The sequence below is a fragment of the Dioscorea cayenensis genome, chromosome 1, assembly GCF_009730915.1.
Source record: "Dioscorea cayenensis subsp. rotundata cultivar TDr96_F1 chromosome 1, TDr96_F1_v2_PseudoChromosome.rev07_lg8_w22 25.fasta, whole genome shotgun sequence".
Taxonomy (NCBI): domain Eukaryota; kingdom Viridiplantae; phylum Streptophyta; class Magnoliopsida; order Dioscoreales; family Dioscoreaceae; genus Dioscorea; species Dioscorea cayenensis.
In genome coordinates this window covers 25,656,519-25,662,518 of record NC_052471.1, presented here as the reverse complement: position 1 = coordinate 25,662,518, position 6,000 = coordinate 25,656,519, and the positions used below count along the sequence as shown (strand labels likewise).

The window sequence follows — 6,000 nt, the reverse complement described above, 5'->3', positions numbered from 1 at the left end:
ACACTAGGGTTGAGAGTTCTTGTTGGTAACCTTGTGAGTGAGTGACACACCACGAGCGTTAGACAAAGCTAGGTTGGAGAGGATTGAGAGGATGAGTCTAGAGGTACAGGAGCGTCTCTTTCCCCTCTGAGGTGATAGATTCTACCTCCGTTCCTCGAGTTCTTTGCGGCCATAATAGAATGCATTATCTAAGTGATGAATCTCCGCTGGGGCTTAGTTGCGCATGCAACGGAGTGAAGCGTTGAGGGGATCTTTGTATCTAGGGCTTAATTATGGTTAGGGACCTTCCGCCTGGACCAAAGGGTTAGGTCTATAATTAGGAAGAGATTTATCACCTGGAATCATTAGAGCTCATTGCAACTTTATTCGAGTGCGAGGTTGAGAGGTTATTTAATCTCTCCTCCGGGACATGAATAAAGTTAGGCATAGTTGACCTTAGATTTGGGACTATGTATGTAAGCATGTCCACGACTCACCATTGCATTGATTAGGAAGCATAATAGAGAGTTCTTGCACTTGAAGCGATTATCCTAGGTGAAGTATCATCCAAGTACCCCATCTTTATCGATTGCCCTACCTCCTCCTCACTTTTGCTCTCTTACTTGTTGCTTTTAATTGTTGAGAATTGAATCATTGTCACACTTATCATTGTTGATATTCCACATAGCTAAGAATCGAATTAAGTGTCTTTACTCCCTACTCTCTGTGGATTCGATACCCGCTCACCTGGGATTATTACTTCGACAAACCCGTGCACTTCCGGGATATATGCAAGGGGATCTTGTCAATGAGGCTACTCCAGAAGACCATCGACAAGAATACCGAGGGGGTTTTCCTGTGGATTACTTGTTTTTACATTTGATTTCATTGTTTATTGGAACTAGCTCTATGGAGAGCTAAACCCTAGTGTGTACTCGGATTTGTGAACCCTAGGATGCATTTGTTTTATTAATCTTCTATTATGTTTTCCGTAAGTGATGTCTTTAATTGAGTTTCAATCTTCAATGCTTGTTGCATGATTTCTCTGTTAGAGTGACACTAGGGTTGAGAGTCTACATTGGTAAATTTTGTGAGTGAGTGACATACCATGAGGGTTAGATATTGCAAGATTGTAGAGGGTTGAGAGGGTAAATCGAGAGATAGTGGAGCGTCCCCTTTCCCCTCCGATGTGATTTATCATACCTCCACGTTTCAAGAGTTCTTTGTGGTTATAGTAGAGTGAATGGGCTAAGGGATGACCTCCATTGGGGCTTAGTTGCACAGGCAACAGAGTGAAGTGTTGAAGTGACCTTAGCACCTAGGGCTTAATTATGACTAGGGTTCTTTCGCCTAGACCAAAGGCTTAGATCTATATATTGGAATAGGGTTTACTACTTGGAATCACTAGAGTGTCTTGTAACTCTACATAGTGTGAGGTGTTGAGATTGATCTATTTCTCCACCGGGAAATAGTGTAGAGTTAGTCACGGTTAAGCTTTGGGTTGGGACCATGTGTTTAACGATTTCCATGACTCATTAAGCGTTAATTAGGCGATATAATAGTTGATTTTGTACTTGAAGAAATTGTCATAGGTGGAACAATATCTGATAACCCCACTTCTATCGATTTCCTTACCTCTCATCAATTTGTGCTTCCCTCTTTCTTGTTTCTCTTATTCTTGTTTTATTACATTTTATTAACAAAATCATTATTCTGCCTTCGCTTAGTTAGACAGCTATCTTGATATTTTTATTCCCTACTCCCCGTGGATACGATACACACTCACCTGGGATTTATTACTTTGACAAACCCGTGCACTTACGGGTGACACCCAAGGGGCGTTGTCATGTTTTTGGCGCAGTTGCTGGGGAGTAGGTGTTTAGAGACACTTTGCACTTTGCTATTGATAACGCCACTTGCGTATGCCCCGCAAGTGCACGGGTTTGTCAAAGTAATAAATCCCAGATGAGTGGGTATCGTATCCACAGAGAGTAGGGAATAAAAACACTTAAATTATTTCTTAACTAAACGAAAAGTGAATAGTGATTTGTGTGATACAATGTGATGTAACAAAAGTAAAAGAAACAAGAGAAAGAGTGAAAGTAAAGGGGAGGTAAGACAATCAATATAACTGGGGTACTCGGATATTATTCTGCATAGGACAATCATTTCAAGTGCAAAAACCCTCTATTATGCTTTCTAACTAATGCATTAATGAGTCGTGGAGATCCTTAAATACATGTTCTCAAATCTAAGGTCAACCATGCCTAACTCTATAAATATCCCGGAGGAGAAATTGAACAACCTCTCAACCTCGCAATCGTATAGAATCGCAATGAGTTCTAGGGATTCCAAGTGATAAATCCTCTTCCTAGATGTAGACCTAACCCTTTGGTCCAGGTGGAAGGTCCCTAGCCACAATTAAGCCCTAGGTGCTAAAATCACTTCAATGCTTCACGTTGCCCTTGCAACTAAAACCCAGTGGAAGGTCATCCCTTAGCCCATTCACTCTACTATGACCGCAAAGAGCTCGAGGAAATAGAGGTAGAATAAATCACACCGGAGGAGAAAGGGGACGCTCCACTATCTCTCGACTCACCCTCTCAACCCTCTCCAATCTAGCTTTGTCTATCTATCATGGTGTGTCACTCACTCACAAGAGTTACCAACAAGAACTCTAAACCCATTAGGGAGTATTCACACAATCAAGCATACAAGATGGATCTCAAATAAAACATCAATTAATTGAAAGCATATTAAAAAGGTTCAATGAAACGAATACATCCTAGGGATCACAAATATCCAAGTACCCACTAGGGGGTTTAGCTCTCCATGGTGCTAATGACAATCAATGATATCAAATGTAAAAGCAAAGAAATCATAGAAAACTCCCTCAATAGTCATGGTGATGGTCTTATTGAGCGTCCTCTACTGATCCAAGGGTCCCTTTGTCCAGCCTAGGATACACCTCGCCGGATCGGTGCCGAGAAAAGCTCTCCCACTAACCTTCTTTCAAATGGAGCTCGATGTCAGAGTCATAGAACCTCTCCAAATCTCTAGACAATACCTCTCAAAACCCTAGCCGCAGTCCTCTCTTAAGTTTGGGTAAAGATGGAGAAAAGTATACTCAAATTGGGGCTAAAATCGGCCTTAAATAGGGCTAGAATCGGGAATCCACACACCCATGTGGGCGTCCCTGTGGATTTTTTGCATGGAAATGTGGAATTTCCACACACCGGTGTCAATTCTCTATTTTACTCCTTCGGTCGGCTGTGAATAGTACCTACTACAATGTGTTGCTATAGTACCAGCTTAAAACACTCCTGAATCAAAGATTTCATTGAGGTAACATAAACGGGCACACGTTTACGCCATAGATCTCTTTGCTTCTACAATAAATGGACACATTGGTGGAGATCTTGCCATACATGCACAAGCCAGAATACTTGAATGTGATTGTACTTGTGCCCCTGCAAATTGATGTGCTAAATTGAATAAAAGGAGGTTTGCACACATTCTTCCATCTTGAACCCAACTTATGTCTTCGCATTTGAACCTTCTCAAGTGTTCCTCAAAATGGTGCATTCACGATCTACACTGGTTTCTTTCTCTAACATTCGGCTTGACAACCCTATATACATGAAAGTAACATAAATGCACACATGTTAGCGTTAAAACCCAATAAAGTAATGCTTATCATAAGGAAAGAACACTTCGCATTCTTATCACATAAGAACTTATCAGCTATTTTAGCTATTCATCATTCATTCTATTTCACATTTTCTTATTCTATCATCATTCTGATTTTTCTTTTCTTTCTTGGTTGTAGTTCCAGGTTATTGACCCATAGGAACCCTTCACAAAAGGACCTATACAAGAATCATCAATCTGAGCTGAAATAGAAGGTTAAGGGTCGGATAATGAGCAACAGTAAACACTTTCTGACTATGCCAAACCTTCAGTTTTAGGCACACAATTGAGTATTGTGCAATCCCCGATCACCACTCTAAACTTTGAGCTGAAATCGGCATTCATCCAAATGATTCAACAGTCAGTGCAGTTTAATGGTTTGGGCGATGAGGATCTGAACAATCATATCGAGAACTTCCTGGAAGTTTGTGATATGTTGAAGATTAATGGAGTGTCGGATGATGCTATCAGATTAAGGGATTTCCCATTCTCTCTCAAAGGAAAAGCCAAGCAAAGGCTTTATTCATTGCCAAAGGCTTCCATCACAACTTCTAATGAAATGGTCAAAGCTTTTCTTGCGAAATACTTTCCCCCGAAAAAATCAGCAAGGTTTTGTAATGAGATATCCTCATTCATACAGATGGAGCTCGAATCATTGTTTGAGACATGGGAGCGATTCAAGGATCTCATGCAGAAGTGTTCGCAATATAGTTTTCCCGACTGGATGATCATTAAAATTTTTTATAACAGGTTGAATCCAAGTACAAGATAGCTTCTAGATGCTACCGCAAGAGGTACAATAGGGAATAAGACCCTGAAGAAGCCTGCCAGTTGGCAGAGGAAATGGTATTGAACAACTACTAGTGGAATGCGAGAGAAAAAAAAAAGTAGCCGAACTCAACGAAATCGATGTAGTCACTTCTTTGGCGGCCCAAGTGAAATCATTGAGGAAGAAGTTAGAACTTCTAACTTCTAATAGATTGGTGGTTGTCACTACTTGCACAAGTTGTGGGGGAGGACATACTACAATCAATTGCCCTATTTCTATTGGTGATGCATCTTCAGTCGAGCAAGTTGATTTTCTGGGTAATGCCATGAGGAACCAAGGTAATCTATATAGAAACACCTATAATCCGGGTTGGAAGAATCATCCTAACTTTTCGTGGAGTAACCATCAAGGGCAACAGAAGGCCATAACACCACTGGGTTTCCAACAACAACAACAAACCCGAAACATGGTGAATCGTGTTTCAGGTTTGGAGACCTGGATGAACGATTTAGAGAAAACTTTGACCAGATTTGTGCAGACATCGAACAATCGGTTTCAGTCATGCAAAGCTACACTTCGTAACCACACCGCTTTATTACACAATCTAGAGAATCAAGTGGGGAAAATTACGAAGTCTCTATCGGAGAGACCACAAGGAAGCCTACCGAGTAATACCAAGACTAATCGGAGAGAACAAGTGAAGGTGATCACTTTGAGAAGTGGTCGTGAGGTTGAGGGTAGGTTTCCAAGTGAGAACACCAATGTTGAAGCACCCGAGGTCATGGAGGTTGAGGAGAGAGCAAACAAGGAGACAGAGATGGCACCCCCACCTTACAAGTCGAGAATTCCCTATCCTTCAAGATTGAAGAATGACCAAAATGATGAGCAATACAAGAAGTTTATGTGTCTATTTAAGCAAACATCAACATTCCTTTTGTGGAGGCATTGTCTCAAATGCCTCGGTATGCTAAGTTCTTGAAAGATTTATTGACCAACAAGAGGAAGTTGGAGGAAAGTGCATCGGTGATCTTAGATGCGTCTTGTTCGGTGGTATTGCAAATCAATATGCCAAACAAGAAGAAAGACCCCGGAAGTTTCGTCATCCCATGCAACATTGGCAATATGGGTGAAGAAATGGCATTGGCGGACTTTGGGGCTAGTATCAACGTCATACCATATATCTTTTTTTCAAGAAGCTAGGCTTGGGAGAGCCTAGGCCAACTCGGATAACATTCCAATTGGCGGACAAAACAGTGAGGCATCCGAGGGGCATCATTGAAGACATACTTGTGAATATGGATAAGTACATATTTCCTATAGACTTCGTAGTGTTGGACGTCGATGGGGATGTAGTTGTTCCTTTGATACTTGGGAGGCCATTCTTACACACATCCAAGGCATTAATCGATATGGACGATAGGGAGTTGACACTGAGGGTTGGAGATGATAAGCTCATATACCACCTCGCCGAAGCCATATGATATTTTCTTGACTTTGATGATACTCTTGTGTTTTCTTGACACTAGTGATGAAATAATTGATGAATATGTGCAGGAAATATT

At 41.2% G+C, this 6,000-nt stretch overlaps 1 non-coding gene across 1 annotated transcript; it reads right to left on the bottom strand.

Annotated features, from left to right (window-relative positions):
- Positions 1 to 4,276: 4,276 nt before the first annotated feature.
- Positions 4,277 to 4,383, bottom strand: LOC120268817. Its single transcript, XR_005539047.1, has one exon. It is a non-coding gene; the product is annotated as a small nucleolar RNA R71 (small nucleolar RNA).
- Positions 4,384 to 6,000: the final 1,617 nt, after the last annotated feature.